This window comes from Acomys minous, assembly GCF_964271855.1.
Source record: "Acomys minous genome assembly, chromosome: 1".
In the NCBI taxonomy this organism is placed as follows: Eukaryota; Metazoa; Chordata; class Mammalia; order Rodentia; family Muridae; genus Acomys; species Acomys minous.
The window spans coordinates 103958483-103975584 of NC_140483.1; the positions used below are offsets into that span (position 1 = coordinate 103958483).

The window sequence follows — 17102 nt, forward strand, 5'->3', positions numbered from 1 at the left end:
ACATGTTAATAATTTTATGCTTTTAATCATCTGGGCTCTTCACATAGTTCTCTAACCCTCTCTAGTTCTGTGGGTTTATCATGGCAACAGTGATAATAATAATAAGTGGCTGATATTTAAAAGAAATATTTAATGTTTTCTATAGTGTATTTACATTTATCATTAATTTTTGTCTTATTCTGTCTTGATGGTAAATCTGGGTTTCCTACTGATCATGGACCTCTGGATAGGCTGTGAAAATTCAGAAACTAGAAAATACAAATAGTGTCATTCTTGTCTTCAAATATCTTATTATTATTTGGGAACTTTTTTATTTCCTTCTCTAATTTAAAGGTTCACTATTTTTAGTGGAAAGCGAAATACATTGTATCTGAGAGCCAAAATTTAATTAGAACTCATAAATGCTAATTTTGTTCTTCTTCTAATGAGAGTCATTACTTGTAGTTCCTGCATGGGCCCCATTAGCACAAAATATGAAAAGTGATGGTATTACTGGTTAATGAGCCTAACATGTAAAATGGTGTGTTTGAGGGTAGTTAAGTGCACATCAGTAGGTTCACCTACAGTATTACAGTTTGGATGTTAAATACTTTTCAAAGTCCCAAGTGTTAGATGCTTAGTCCCCAGGGTGGCAGACTTAGTGGGAGATTTGGTTATTCTGGGAAAGGCTTTAAAGCATATATTTGAATCCCAGACTCCTCTTCTTTAGAGGCATGGGGTGACTGCTTCTGCTCTGAGGCATCATTTAATGTCCTTCTTTGCTGCAAAGGCAATACAATAAAGGAATCCAAGTACAACTATTTTTTAAATTTAAAATTATTATTTTTTTAAAATTTACTCACTTTACCTCCCAATGGTAGCCCCCTCCCTTGTCTCTTCCTGGTCCCACCCTTCTTTCCTTTCCCCCTCCCATTCTACTAGTCCTCAGAAATGAGGAGCCCTCCTCCCCTAAATGTGACCTAAGCTACCAAGTCTCATCAGGACTGCCTGCATCTTCTTCCTCTGCGGCCTGGCAAGGCCGCCCTGCCAGGGAGAAATGATCAAAGAACAGGGAATAGAGTCCATGGCAGGGATAGTCCCTGTTCCCCTTACTAGGGGACCCATATGGAGACTGAGCTGCCTAGTGTCTATATCTGAGCAGGGGCCTAGGTCCTCTCCATGCATGGTCCTTGGTTGGTGCATCAGTCTCCACAGACCCCCCGGGCCCAGATTTGTTGCCTCTGTTGGTCTTCTTATGGAGATCTTATCCCCTCTGGGTCCTTCTATCCCCCCCCCCCCCACCCCTTTTTCAGAAGACTTCCTGCCCTCTGCCCAAAGTTTGGCTGTGAGTCTCAGCATCTGCTTGGGTCCCCTGATGGGTGGAGTCTTTCAGAGGACATCTATGATATGCTCCCATCCTGCCTCCCTTTCTTCAACCATTTCCAGTGTCTATTTTATTTGCCCTTCTGAATGAGAATTAAGCATCCTCCCTAGGGTCCTCCTTGTTTCTTAGCTTCTTTAGGTCTGTGGCTTGTGTTAGGTCTGTATTACATGGCTAATATTCTCTTATAAGTGAGTACATACCATGCCTATCCTCATATCCTCCTGGGTCTGGGTTACCTCACTCAGCATGATCTTTTCCAGATCCATCCATTTTCCTGCAAATTTCATGGTGTCCTTGTTTTAATAGCTGACTAGTATTCCATTGTGTAGATGTACCACAATTTCTGTATCCATTCTTTAGTTGAGGGACATCTGGGTTGTTTCTAGTTTCTGTCTATTACAAATAATGCCACTATGAACATAGTTGAGCAAATGTCCTTGTTGTATGGCGGACTGTGAGGTAAAGCTAGCCTTTGTCTTCATAGGTTGAAACTCCTGGGACTTAGAATGTTGGAAAGTTGACTACCACAGAGGGTAAGAGAACTGTGTCTGCCATTTCCAAAGTGGCCCCCTCTGGGTAGGTCATGGGACTGCTGCAAAATGTGGCTGTTGACATTGAGGAATGTTTGTGTCACATGAAATAGGCCCTGGACTGAAAGGACCAGAATTGGCACAGGACACACTGAGATCAACTTCTCAGCACAAACATTTATTTTCTTCACAGGGATGAAGGTCTCGGAATAAGAAACAAAGATAGGAGACAGAGGAAGAGGGAAAAGGGAAAAGGAACAGAGAGGGGAAAGGGATATTTGTCCAAAGGATGAAGGACTGCATCCGACAGGAGAGGAGACAGACATGGCCCAGAGGCAAATGGCAGATTGTAAAGGTGGAAACCCTGTGTTAGGATGAGGTGTTTAATTTTGATTGGGCATGCTAATTAGGTCATCCAAAAGGGGCCTTTTGATCACTGGACTTCAATACTTTGATAGCTGGACCTTGTTGGTCAGCCTCAGGAGGAAGAAGTGGCCAAATAAGGAAATAGATCTTGGTGATGGGCTTTAGGGCTGTAACCTAATGGTTTCTTAGCAAGGGAGAGTGATTGGGAGAAGGAGAAGGCCTGCCAGAGCCTTGTTTGCTAGGCCAAGGCTGGCTAGAGTCCCTTTTCCTTCTGCTTTCCAGAGTTGCTGTAAATAGACACAGGTGTGTGAATGGTTCTGTCCAGTGGAATGTTAGTAGAGACGGTGTGTGTTCCTAATGAGCTAACGGAGTGAAGACCCTACTGTCTGCTGCTGCTGCTGCTCCAATGGAGGCCTCTGGTTGAGTATGGGAGAGTCACTGGATGAGCCCAGTGTGGAGCACTAAGTGGAAGACAGCTGCAGGGGGAGTGCCTTGAGTGTGCAACAAACTTTGTATGAATGAAAAAACAAACAAACAAACAAGCAAACCAGGCCCCTGTGGCCTCAGCACCAGCACGATCCAGCGCAGTTGGCTCCAGAAGAAAAAACTCATCTGCATTGAAAAATTGTGAGGGGGTGGTAAATGGCCTGGGCCAGCTAGAGAAACCTAGAAAACCAAGACAGGAACGCCTATTCGTCAGAATGGCTGAGCTTTTACAACAATACCAAACACCACCTCAATCTTCGTGTCTCATCAACAACAAATGTTTGGTTGTCTTTTTACTTTCAGATCTTTTATTCTGTTCTCCACCTCACACACAGAACTTCCCACACATTTCTTGCAGCTGGAGTCACTTGATGTTGGCAAGGGACCATTTTATCCCTAAAACTTTGTTATCATCAAAATATGGCAATTATCAGGGTTTAATCCATTACACAGCACAGCACATTAAGCTTTAGATGTATATGGCAACAACACACAGAAGATAAGACGCCCCTGCCCACCCCCTGCCCTCCACCCCCCCTCCCCCACCCCCACCTGGCTGCATCATGTTTGGGATCAGGAGCTCAGTGGTCCCTGTCTGGCGACCGTGCCCTGGTTCAAAGGGCAGCAGAGACACTTAACACTATGATCTGGAGTCAGTCACGTTATGACGTCACCCCAGCCTGTGTACCACACCACCTCCTCCTCCAAGGTTGCCTCACAATCCTGGAATAGCAGGTCTGGCTGATACAAAATGGAGACAGCACATTTATTCGGTAGAGAAGCTCTCTACTCCTAGGCTCGCACTGTGACTTTGAACATAACTCATCCCCAAAACTTGTCACATTCATCCTTAGTTTTTTAGGTTGTGTGATCAGTCAGTTTTGCAATCAAATGTTACTTCTTTCTTGGTAGCACTAGAATCAAAGATGACTCGGATGGCAGCTAGGGGCTGTCGATACCCAACATGCTGTTTTTTCCAATAATATGGAAAAGATTTCCAGTCTATAAGCCCATGATCAGGATAGTTGATATATTTGCTATGTTTGTATCCTTTGCCATACATGCTATCTGCAGTGCTCCTTCCGGGACTGACTCAAGTATTCTGTTCTTTTTCACAAGAATGCAAGGCTGTCCTTTGAAATAGCCAAAATCAGCATCATTTGTACCACTACATTCTTGAAGCAAGGAAGACCAGAAACTGATATGTACTAAAATCTGCTTAAAATGAGCTCCATCAGGACAGTCTGTAGCTCAGACATACTGTATGTATATTCCAAGGGAGCTAGTGGTTTTGGAAAAACCGTAAGTCTTGGACTAGGAATCTGGTCTTGGTATTTCGATCCTCCTCATTCAGAGTCTGCAGCATGACCCACGTTGTGAATGAGAAGAGTGCAGCCAAGAGCCCATAAAACACTAGGTAGAAGAGTAAGATCACACTCCAGCTCTTGGAGGTGCGCCCCAGGAACTCTCCGCTGGTCAGGTTGTAGGTGGATAACTTCCACTCGGCCAGGCTCTGGTGGAAGGACTTCTCAGTCTTCGTCATAGTGAGTGTGCAGAAGGTGAGGTGAACGAAGGCAGTGGGCCTCCATGGTGCTTCCTGGCGGTGTCGGCACAGCCCAGCAGAGGACCGCAAGGCCAGAGACAGTTCTCCGTCAGGAGACCACTGGAGCCAACTGCGCCACACCGCGCTGGTGCTGGGGCCACAGGGGCCTGGTTATTTTTTTTTTCATTCACACAAAGTTCCTTGCACACTCAAGGCACTCCCCTGCAGCTGTCCTCCACTTAGTGCTCCACACTGGGCTCATCCAGTGACTCCCCCATACTCAACCAGAGGCCTCTATTGGAACAGCAGCAGTAGCAGAGGAAAGGTTGGGTCTTCACTCCATTAGCTCATTAGAAACACACACCGTCTCTACTAACATTCCACTGGACAGAACCAGTCACACACCTGTGTCTATTTATAATGACTCTGGAAAGCAGAAGGAAAAGGGACTCTAGCCAGCCTTGGCCTAGCAAACACGGCTCTGGCAGGCCTCCTCCTTCTCCCAATCACTCTTCCTTGCTAAAAAACCATTAGGTTACAGCCCTAAAGCCCATCACCAAGATCTATTTCCTTATTTGGCCACTTCTTCCTCCTGAGGCTGACCAACAAGGTCCAGCTATCAAAGTATTGAAGTACAGCGATCAAAAGGCCCCTTTTGGATGACCTAATTAGCATGCCCAACTAAAATTAAACACCTTATTCTAACACAGGGTTTCCACCTTCATCCTAAGAGAGTGGATCTGTGGTATCTCATGGGTGTGTGTGTATTGTTTGATAGAACTAATCTGCTGTTCTCTTTCTCCTTTTCTTCCCAACAGAAAATGAAAAACAAGACTGCTCCATCACTCAGGAGTCACTATGGTGTAGAAGAAATGTGACTGGGCCCATGATGAAAGCAGTCTTGGTGGGCTTTTTTGAGAAACCACAGATACCCCATTGAGATAAACATTGTGATAGACTGAGAAGAGCCATCCTGGGTCCGGAATTAAGAAAAAGGACCAAGGACTCTAGCCGTTCTACTGTATTGCAAAGCGACCATCCTTGCGAGGAGGTTGTGGTTGGACTGGGGAGAGAGGACTGCAGGCTCGGGCCAGGCCGATTGCTTCAATAGGGAGAGGATCTGCATCCAGGCCTGGAGACTCCTAGGGACTCATCCCATGGAACTGAGACCCAGAAGGTTTATTCTTGTTCATTTTAGCCTCCCTTCCCTCTTGCTTAGAGTTGTAAGGAAGATACCTTTGTTTAATAAATTCATAATAAAACCTAATTATTAAGGAGCAGAGCCAACAGTTGTCACTGATTGCTTGTTAAAAAGCATCCAGTTCTTGTTGTTGTTGTTGTTGTGTTTATTCATCCTGTTTTGTTTTGAGCCAGGACTGGTTGGAGCACACTCTGTAGACCTGGTCAGTCTTAAATGTGCTGTCTTCCTCCTACCTCCTCCTCAGGGCTGGGTTTACAGCATGAGACACCTCACCCAGCTTTCAGAGCATCTTTTTTAGAAACTGAAGAGAATGTTATGGTCTCAGTTGGAGTGCTCCCCATTTGCCGCCAATCTGTCTAGTACTGTCAGTGTCACAGAAGTGAGTCTACCCTAATGCCCTGAGGTAGTGGGATGTGGATGTGGAGTGCTCCCATTGAGTCCTCCTTGTGATCTTACCTACACGTACACACATGCTTAGGGTCATGGTTACGTGTAAGGAATTCTTGGGCTTTGTTATTGTTCACTCAGTATTAAGTTTGCCACAGCCATATGTGTGTACACATACTTCAGGATCATTGTTTTGTTTACTCCATGAACAGACCATGTTTGGCATCTCTTTCCATGCGGACGGTGAGGGTGCCATTGCCTCCAGTTCTCATCCTCAGGCTCAAAGCCTGTAGGTGACACCTTTCAGACACCTCTGCAAAAGGCTGCTTTCAGGACAATAGGAGCAATAGAGATGGGACTGTTGGTGCAATAAGGAACGTGGATTCTTTTGGGTTTCCTTGATGCTACCATACGATCTTTTTAAAAAGTCATGATATTATAATAATTACATCACTTCTCCCTTCCCTTTCGTCTGTACAAATCCTCCTCTACACCTCTGTGATACAGTTCTTGGAGAGGCATACCAGTATTTATCAGGAAAAGTCACCTGTAAAGCTCATGTTTTATATCCATATCTTGAGCCTATGGCCCGTTGTAGACAAAGTTAATGTATTTCACCCATGGAAAGCTTCCCAGATGACCACACTGGTCCCAGATGACTGTGTTTTACAATGCTTCTAAGCATTTAGTTGTTTTTTTCTTTCTTTTTTTTTTCCAAGATACATTTTTTTTCATGAAACAATCCTCAAAGGAACAAAGAACAGAGAGTCACCTTATCCAGCTGTACACACCTTCTAAACACTCTTGATGGACATGGCTGTGAGATCATGTTCATACATGGAGTTGGGCTATGCTGTTCTCCAGTCTTCATTTCTGCCCAGCACTGTACGTTAGGAACATGTGACACCATTCCCTAACACTGTAAAGCCTCCGTTGGCCCTGGATTGGAGTTTCTTCTGCTGAGATGATACAGGGGCAGCCATGCTTTGTTGATAAAATCATAGCTACAGAGAGAGGGCCATGGTGTTGGTTTGTCTACACGACTCATTTCCCTTTCATGCTGCCCATCTTGTAGAATGCAGAGATCACAGAAGATTTGAAGATGCAGGAGGCATAAGACAGTGTCCTCACTAAAACCTTGGTAAATGCAATAGAGGCAAGACTAGAAAATCCCTTCTGATGTGGACATGTGCCTTTCTTCTCCTATCTCAAGAGACAGCAGCAGAGTCTTCCTGAAGGCCTTGTTTGAGGTGAGGTGGAGAGTTCACCACAGAGACAAAAGCAGAAAGATGAAGGTGAAGTGACAAGACTTGATGAAAAGAAGCAGCCAGATCCCCATGGAGAGTTCTGAATTCTCCCACATCTAAAGAGGTGACAAAGGGCCAGGGGACATGAACAGGCAGAGAGGAGAGGCCAGTGTCGAGTGCTAAGCCTGCATTCAATGTGGGAAAAGATCCATGAGGGCCTATCTGAGTCTCCTGGGAGTACCTAAGATAGATACTATGAGGACCCGGTCCCCCAAAGCTTCACTTAGCTGAAGGAGTGTGTATGTCCTTGTTAGGATTAATATTATTATGATAAAACACCATGAGTAAGGCAACTTGGGAAGGAAAGAGCTTTTGGCTTATACTTTCCTCTCATAGTTCATCATCAATGGAAGTCAGAACAGGAACTTAAACAGGGAAGGGACCTGGAGGCAGGAGCTGATGCAGAGGCCATGGATGGGTGCTACTTACTGGATTGCTCCTCATGGCTCACTTAGCCTGCTTTCATATTGAAGCCAGGACCACCAGCCCAGGGATGACATCATCTACAATGGGCTGGACCCTCCCACATCAATCCCTAGTTAAGAAGATGGCCTACAGGCTTGTCCAGAGACTGATCTTAGGAAGGCACTTTCTCAACTGAGGTTCCCGAGCCTATGTCAAGCTGACATAAAATCAACCAGCATAATGTGTCGGTGCATTTTAGGCTACCTGAAGCTAGGCACTGGATCAAGAGGTTTACTTAGCCCGTACTATGGAGAACTGAAATCCTGAAACAGGAAGCAGAGGAATTTAAGAGCCAAACACTCTTTTATTGTAACAACTCATTCAGTCCACAACAGCATCAATCCCTCCTGAGGGCCACACCCCAGTGACCTCATTCCATCTCACTAGGCCCTGCCTCATAAAGGTTCTGTGACCACATGGGGACAAAGCCTCCAGTACACAAATGGGTTAAGAACAAACCACACCCAAACTGTGACAGTCACTAAGCCAGGGACATAAGGCGCCACATAGCCAGCAGGCTTCCAGGATAGTGGGAAGTGGGGGGCCCTCAGGTGCTCTAATTCTTTTTAGACTACACTGTCTTTCATGAGTGGTTTGCCTGCATGTACATACATGCACCATCTGCGTTCATAATGTCAGAGGAGGCCAGAAGAGGGTGTTAAATATCCAGAATTAGGGTCTTAAGTGGTTGTGAGCTGCTTTGTGGTTGCTGGGAATCAAACCTGGGTCCTCTGCAGGAGCAAGGACTCTTAACCACTGAACCACCTCTCCAGCTCCAGGCTGACCTTTCAAAAATTATTTTATTACCTTTTACTTATTTATAATTCCTTGTACATGTATGTGGCAACACTTATTCCATTCTACAACGATGGGGCTAGAGAGATGGCTCAGAGGTTAAGGGCACTGACTCCTCCAGAGGTCCTGAGTTCAATTCCCAACAACCAAATGGTGGCTCACAACCATCTATAATGTGATCCGAGGCCCTCTTCTGGCTTGCAGGTGTACATGCAGCCAGAGCACTGTATGCATAATAATAAATAAATCTTAAATTTTTTTATTTTTATACTTATTATAATTTATTCAGATTACATCCCAATTGTTATCCCCTCATCCGTATCTTCCCATTCCCCCTTCCTCTCTCTTCCATCCTATTCCCCTCCCCTAGACCTGTGACAGAAGGGGACCTCCTCTTCCATCATATGACCACAGCCTATCAGGTTAAAAAATATTTTTATATTACGGAAGGATGTATAAACACAATAGCACGAAGCCATCTCACCAGGCCCAGGCTAATTTTAGTTTGTGGCTATAACACAGTTTGGCATTTTCTGAACCTGGTTGTGTGGTTCAGAATGTGGCGCTGACTCGATGGCCATGAGACCCACATTGCTCTCACAGTTGCTCAGCTCCATTTTGAAGCTCCTCATTGTCTCTGAACAGGCACTCCATATGACGGTCCACATGCTTGTGCTGTCTCTGCGGTTCGTTTCTAGGCTCGTTGAGAGAGCAGGGGATTCTTTCTGTGTTGTGATGCTTGCAAAGCTGCAGTTTGCCGTCTCTGGAGGTACAAGCAGGCTCCTGAGTGTGCCTGAGTGCCGCCTGTGAGTACACCCAGGCGTGGGAGCTTATTAGGCAGAGGTGGGACCAGGGAGCAAGAGTGTGGGGACATTCCTCCCTCCTACAGTCTCTGTTGTGCCTCCCAACAGTGGTTTTTCTCCATCACATGCAACTCTAGCCTTTTTTCTCTGTAGTAAACGCAGTGGAACCAACCATCCATTGCTCGCCAAGTCTGTGCTCAAGCCGCTGCCTTGATGCCTTCAGGAACTTTTTATCATCTTCACTCCTGAACATTGTTTCTAACTAGCTATTCCACACCATGTTGCTATAGACAAACCAGCACTTCTCAGACTCTAGTGTGCATGTAAATGACCTAAGTACCTTGTTAAAATTCAGACACTGACTCAAAAGGTCTGAGGTGGAGGCTGAGATTGCATTTCCCACAAGCTCTTGGCGATGCCTGCTGCAAGTCAGTGGGACACTTGGAGACGTGAGTAGCATGGTGCCCTTTTAGCATTTCATGGAACAAAAGGCTCTTGAGCACATTCAAAGATAGGAACTTTTCTTCTGGACTCTTCCCTCTTAGGTACTCTACTTTCCTGTCCCTCAGGAAACATCAGTGTGTTAGGCCCTCTGCTGCTTCTCTGAAATCAAGCCTTTGTCACTATAGCACGAGGTCTCAGGCTTTATGGAGTAGGCATATAACACGTGAACTTTCAAGTATAGACATTTACTCAAAGCTGGGTTGTCATGTCCTAGCCCGAGGGAAAAATTGAATCAGGGTTCACCTGAAAGAGGGAGTGGGGATTGAAAGAAGGATACAGAGATGCGAGAAATAATGAATCAAGTCAGGAAATTTCTGATCAAGATTCCCTTTAATGTGGACGAGTAAGACTTTATATAGTAAGGTCAATAGGATCTATCCTGGTCCTTCTCTCCCTAGCTCCTAAGGCAAGAAAAACACTAGCCTGAATAGCTCCCTGTACGAACTCCCTATTACTGAGTAGCTCTCTGCAAGGATTTCCTTAACCCTCCAGGTGTTTCTCAGTAGGGACTTCTCTATTTCTTTCAAAGATAAATAGTCCAAGGATGGCCTGGAACATAAAGGCCTCTTCCAGCAGAGCTCAGCAGCTGGAAGGTCACAGGGTGCAGCCTAAGCATGGGATTTCTGACGTGATAGAATTTAGCACAGCTCCCCACATTGGGTGTTAAAGGAGGACCTCAGATAACAGAGAGCAAGACAGAAGACTGTATTTTAAATTCGGTCAGAGCTGAGGCCTACAGACTGAAGTTGAAATGTTGAGGGTGAATACATGTCCCGGATGCAGGGCAGCATTCATGTGTCTGTCCAGGCCTGGGGGACAAATTGAACCAGGGTTCACCTGAAAGAGGGAGTGGGGATTGAAAGTCGGGGACATAGACACGAGAAATAATGAGTCAAGTCTGGAGTTTCTGATCAAGACTCTCTTTAATGCAGATGAGTAAGACTTTATATTGCAAGGTCAACCGGATTTATTCTAATCCCATTCTCCCTAGCCCCTAGGCAAGAATACAGTTGCCAGAATAGTTACTTGTAAGAACTTCCTTAATCCTCTGGGTAGCTCCCGGTAAGGACTTCCCTATTTCTTTCAAAGGTAAAAAACCCAAAGATAGCCCAGAACACAAGACCTCCTTTGGCAAGGGTCAACAACTGGAAAGTCACAGCATGCATCCTAAGCAGGGGATTTCTACCATGGCTGAATTTAGTATGGCTCCCCACAGTCTTAATGTGATAGTTGTGTCTCTCTCCATATAAATACACACTCCTATGGGACATGGGATGGGATGGCATACTGTCAAGTGCTCATAGCTACAAGTTTTACTCATTCTTCATTGGTGAAATGATAGGGTGATCATAGTCACATCTGACTCCAGAACTGACTTTCTAACCACCATTCTGTACCTGAAAAGACAAAGACTGACCTGCCAACATTCATCTTCAATCTGTTGGGCTAAGAGTGATGGTTTACTTTTGTTTTGGTTTTAAATTTTAGTAGATTCTTGAAACTCACAACATGGCCTGATGTCAGAGGGCATGTCACATCAGGTACCCAGGCAACCAGACAGCAACCAGCCTTCATGGGCAGTTTCACTGGTGGTGGCAAGACAAGTCAAGGCTTCAGTGGAGAATAACACTAGTGCATTCTCTGCTTTCCTGCCTGGGCTCTGGGTCTGATTAGCCCAGAGCTGAGCACACAGCTCCTGAGAGAGGCTGGAACTATTAATGCCCCTTGTAGAGAGATCACAGAATTAGACATGTGACCATGTCTAGGGGCTTGTTTCAGATTTCTACCAGAAGCCATGTCTTTTCTACCTTGCCCCCCTGTATATGGGTAGAGATACAGTCACTATAGATGAGTGTGAGGTCACACATTCGACAAAGAAGCCTTTCACTTACCTTTGATAAGGTAGAGGCAGGCTGAGGCCATAAGAACCTTCGACCAAATCAACTATAGAAACACAGGACTGTAGGTATAGCTTAGTGGTAGAACCCTTGCCCAGTATACCCAAACTCCTGGATTCAATCCCCAAGACAGAAAAAACAAAAACAAAAACAAAACACCCAAAACCAAAAAGACCCAAAACTATACAAGCATCAACGTTCAGCTCTTCTCATGTCAAATTCCAGAGGAAGTGAAGTGATGCAGTCCTAGGCAACACTCAGCCTGAGATCAAGGTGGGTAAGGGTATTTCTGGATTCTGAGGCTCCCTTTAGGTCAAAGGAAGGTCTCCTAGGGTAGAATGAGCTGTTGGTCTAGCACGCTGTGAGCTCCACATCTCTGTTCCACTTGTGTTGGATGGAATATTCTGTGGATGTCTGTCCAATCCATTCACCTACGGCATGACTTAACTTTGTATTTTTTCGTTGATTTGCTTATTTGAATGCTTTATCCACTGATTTAGGTGGGTATTGAAGGCTGCAAATATTACTGTATTTGGACGTTTGGTCCCTTTTGCCCACTGTTTGTTTTATAAAACAAGGTGTACCAATGCTTGGTGTATATGCATTTATAATGATCATATTTTCTTTGTGGTGTTTCCCCTTTGTCACTAGGTGTCCTTCATGATCTTTTCTGACTAATTTTGGTTTGTGGTCTACTTTATCAGATAGGTAGAACTACTCTTGCATTGCTTGGCTTCCATTTGCATGCTATAGTGACAGTGTGTATATATCTGAGTGTGTGTATGTGTGTGTGTGTGAGTGTGTATGTGTGTGTGTGTGTGTGTGTGTGTGTGTACATGTGCACATCTTTGCCCATGAAGTTTCTTTAGACAACAATAATTGGATCTTGCTTTTAAAAAATTATTTATTTTTAAAAAATAATTTATTTAATTTTATTCCTTGACAGTTTCATACATACATACATGTACATATACAAGGTATCTTGAGTATATCTATCCATAACTTCCCTTCCCTGTCCCTTCAGAAATTCCTCAACATGTTCCTCTCATATTCATGTTCTTGTCATTTTGTTATTTGTTTGTTTCTTATTCAATAACTGGCCACATCTAATTGGATATATGTCATTCATTTTGGTAAATTCTTAGCCACTTTTACTTCAAGTAGTTCTTTGCTTTCCTCTTTATTCCCTCTGTGCATATTCCAAGAACTCATGGTGCATCTCTCAAGCCACTCCAGAGTGACTGGGTTATAGTTTTTTTTTTTTAATCCCTTTATCTGTTTGCTTGTCAGTTTGACAAGTTTCTGCTAATTTGTGTTTGAACTATGGACTCTTTCTTTGGCTGTGCCTAGTCTACCAATGAGGCTGTCATGGCTTTATACTGTAGCCTTGACATGCAGCATTTATTATTGATTCTTCTGTAGTCTTTCCAGCTCTTTGCTTAAATTCTCTGTTCTTTCATGCTATCTACTTTTTCTTCTGTAGTCATTAACATGTTTATTATAGCTATTTTTAAATTTCTGATAATTTATTTCAAAACAGGTGCCATATCTGCTCTGTTTCTAATGATGCTTTGTCTTATCAGACTGTATACTTTGAATTTTAGCATTACTTACTCTGTAACTATTACTTTTTAACATCTCTGTGTTTGTGTGTGCATGAGTGTTTGTGTGTGCACGTGTATGTGGGTTTGTGTGTGTATGTGTGTGTGTGTGTATAGATATATGCATACATGTGTATAGAGGCCGGAGGATAAGCCTGGGGACTGCTGTCTACCTCCATTGGCCAGCGTCTCTCACTGGCCTGAAGCTCACCTATTAGGCCAGACCAGCCGGGCAGTGAACCCCAGGGACCCCTTTTGTCATACTCCCCAGCCCTGGGATTATATCCTGTGCCAAGTCCAGTAGTTTCACATGAGTTCTGTGGATTGAAGTCTTGCTTGCCAGGTTCTCTTGCTTGCAAGGCAAGTGCTTTCCCAATTGAGCCACCCCTCATAGCCCTGTTATGATTGATTAAAACCTGACGTGATACATAAGATTATAAGAAATAAGATAAAATGGCTTTGAATGTGAGGCTTAATGTCGATCTAGTAGGGAATTGCTACAGCTGTAGGTACCAGGGCAATGACATGTTACTCCAATGCCCTTCGTTTTTCTCTCCACTTTTGTTTAAACTTTCTTAGTAACTTCTCTCTCTCTTTTCAAAAGATTTATTCATTCATTTATTTATTATGAATACAGTGCTCTGCCTGCTTGTACCCCTGCAGGCCAGAAGAGGACATCAGATCATGTGATAGATGATTGTGAGCCACCATGTGGGGCTGGGAATTGAACTCGGGACCTTCCGAAGAGCAGTCAGTGCTCTTAACCACTGAGCTATCTCTCCAGCCCCGTAACTGTAACTTCTCTCAAACTGCTCTTTCCACTGCAAGCTACACTGGTTTGCTGGAGCCTTGTGGAGGTAAAGCATCAGGAGCACTCTATGATCACATGCCCAGACCTTAGTCATTAATGTGTTCCAGGCTAGGACTTTCACAAGTGTATTTAGCTCTTCCCCCCCCCCCCCCCCCATCTTTAGGTGAAGCAGAAAGTCTAGAGGGAGTGGTGCTGTGTAAACATTTTTTTCAAAGTACAAGTAAGGTTCTGGAGGCTAGAAAGTAGGTCGTTGCCACAGGGATTCTAAAGGGTTTCAGCATCGTTTGAATGGTCACTACACCTATCTTCCCTCTGAAGATAAGGCGGGATCTTTCCTGGCTCATCACTGGGACAACTTAGTGGGGTATCCCAGAAGCAAAACCCACTCACCTATAGGGGTTCCCCCAAAGTTTGGCATTCCAGAAAGAAGTTCACATGCATATGTAAAAGTTCTCCCATACTCTCTGGTCCTGGCACTTCCTCACACTCATTATTAAGCGTTTCTGGCTCTGCTGATTTTGCTGCAGGTGAGCAAATCTGGTCCGTGAGTCTCCACATGTGTTTCTTCATCTCTCCTGATTTGGGTGTGACAGTTTGCCTTGCTCACCACTCTTCACTGTGTGTAGGAAGAGCCATGAATTCTCTGTTTACATTTTGCCATTACAAAGACCAAAGTGGCAACATCCAAACGTTTTGCTCATTGGAGACGAAGGGAGAAATTCCGTAGTAGTTGTTTTTTTTCCGGTGACTATTTTATTGAATTTGGAGATGAGGATGCCAGTGGGTCTCCGTGACCTGCAAAGGTGCCATCAAGTTACCCTACTTACAAAATGGCAGAACAAAAAACAAAACAAACAAACAAAAACCAAAATGGCAGAACTAAGTCCAGAGTCTCCAGCTTCCCATCCAGATCTCTCTCTCTCTCCTATTTTAATTAGCACATGAATTACAGGGTTGCTATCTATGCTCAGAAGTTTTGGGCAGAGCCCGAATAACAGGCTTGGCTAACAGAATTGGCTGGTTTAGGGACTGTATCTCTTAGGCATTGCAAGAGGCTGCAATTTCTTCTGGCTGAAGGCAAACTAATTTAGTTTTCATTAGTCCAAAATCTCATATAACCAGAACTACTTCTTTCATGTAGTTTTTAGTTACTCTGGTGTCTAAGTTTCATAATATAATAAAGTTTCTAAGGGTGGTTTTGCTATCAATTTTTTTTTCAAGACAGGGTTTCTCTGTGTAGCCTTGGCTGTCCTGGACTCACTTTGTAGACCAGGCTGGCCTTGAACTCACAACGATCTGCCTGCCTCTGCCTACCGAGTGTTGGATTTAAAGGCATGTGCCACCACGCCTGGCTTGTTATCAATTTTTAAGACAGGGTCTCAGGTCAATGAGGCTGGCCTCTGACACACCGCACACAACCTTGATCCTCCTGCCTTCAGTACTGAGGACCACAAGTTTGTAGCACCAAGTCTGGGTTTTAATGCTGTCTTGAGATAGACTCTCACTCTATAGCCCAGGCTGTCCTTGAGTTTGCAATCATCTTCCTGCCTTAGACTGTCCAGAGCTTGTATTACAGGTGTGAGCTACCACATTAAGCTAAGGCCATGGATTTTAAGCATCAGCATGCCACTAAATTAGCAGCTCCTGAAATTAATGTAGTGAGTCTCTGAAAAATTTAAAAACATGTACTAAATAAAATAACTTAAAGATATCATTTTCACCCAGTAAAATATTATTTTATTGAATGTGTTTATGAATTTTGATATAAATTTGTATGTATCCTTATGTAGATATGCATTTGCTAAATTGTAATAAAAATGTGTTTATTTCTGTGATTTGTGGCTCAATAAGGTTTTAAGGTATTTGGTCTTAGGAAATGGAGGAAATGGTGAAATAAAACTTCATCTGAAAAATAATCCATAAGCTCTTACTCTCCTCTTGTTCTCTCTTACTCTTCGCTGTCTTTGTCTTTCTCTCTGTCCCCCTGGGATGCCACTTTTCTTTTCTTCCCCCCCTTCCCCCTTTCACCGCCCCCATGCAATAAATCTTATACCATGTTTAAAAAAGAATACATGAACTAGTAATTTAACTCATTTTTTCTAATTGAGTTAATTTTAAAATCCCTCTTATTTGACAGCTATCACAGAAGAGATTTTAAGATTCATGGGAAATTAAGTTAAATTTTCACAGTTTTCTTTCACTAGGTATTTGATGATTTTTCAAAAACTGTTGGCTTGTTGACTTGAGTGAGTATGTACTATTTGGAAGATGAATGTCTGTTGCCAGAATTTTTGTATCTCAGGGTGTTAAAAATTAATTTGAGAAATTTGATTCTTTTGGTAAACTCTGATGCTAAATTATATTACACTTATAGCCCAAATGTTGTGTTAATGAGCCGTCTATTATTGCCACTGTAGAGCTGGGGCTGGATGACTTCAACTACAACCACCATGGCTGATCAGCAGCTAATCAACGTGTTTTTAGTAATTTTAGCTTTTTAACTCTGTAGCTCAGGCTGTCTGTGACTGTGTGGTTAGCTTGCCTCAGTCTTCTAAGTTCTGGAATTGCACCAGACTCACTGATGCTGTTTAATAAGATCTGCATAACTGTCAAAATTTACATTTCTAACAAACTATTCTTTTTTATGCATACAGTTCTTTGCATATTACTTTGCTAGAAATAGCATCTATACCTCATCCAAGTAAATTCTGTTTTTCAGATCCTCTAGAGGTGCTTAGGTTTGGTTTATGATTCAGAGGTGATGCTCTTGGGCAGGTGTGGCATCCATTTGGACCATGATGCGATGAAGCAGGGTTTCCTTTACACAGCTGAACCTGTTTGCCAGCACCAGAGACATAGCCAAGATCGCCAACTTGGAGAATTGCTTGATGGGAATGGGAGGGTTAGGTAATTCTTCTTATATGTACTTTAGTGTAATCTCGGTTATAAAGAAATTCCAATTTAAAACTTAAAAACAAACAAACAAAACCCAGGGTTTCCATATAGCCCAGGCTGGCCTCAAAGTCCCTATATAGCTGAGCA

General features: G+C 43.6%; 1 long non-coding RNA gene and 1 pseudogene across 3 annotated transcripts in view; one reads left to right on the top strand and one right to left on the bottom strand.

Annotated features, from left to right (window-relative positions):
• The window catches only part of LOC311587462, a 39935-nt gene extending 34367 nt beyond the window's left edge, over positions 1-5568 (top strand). Inside the window, exons 2-3 of one of the 2 annotated variants that reach the window (XR_014775867.1) lie at positions 1848-1896; positions 5107-5568. This is a non-coding gene — a long non-coding RNA (uncharacterized lncRNA). The remainder of the gene's footprint in view (positions 1-1847; positions 1897-5106) is intronic. The other variant, XR_014775866.1, reaches the window with a different exon arrangement.
• On the bottom strand, positions 3538-4288 carry LOC311609180 (sodium/potassium-transporting ATPase subunit beta-3-like; annotated as a pseudogene). The gene has a single exon. The product of its transcript is annotated as a sodium/potassium-transporting ATPase subunit beta-3-like (transcript).
• Positions 5569-17102: the final 11534 nt, after the last annotated feature.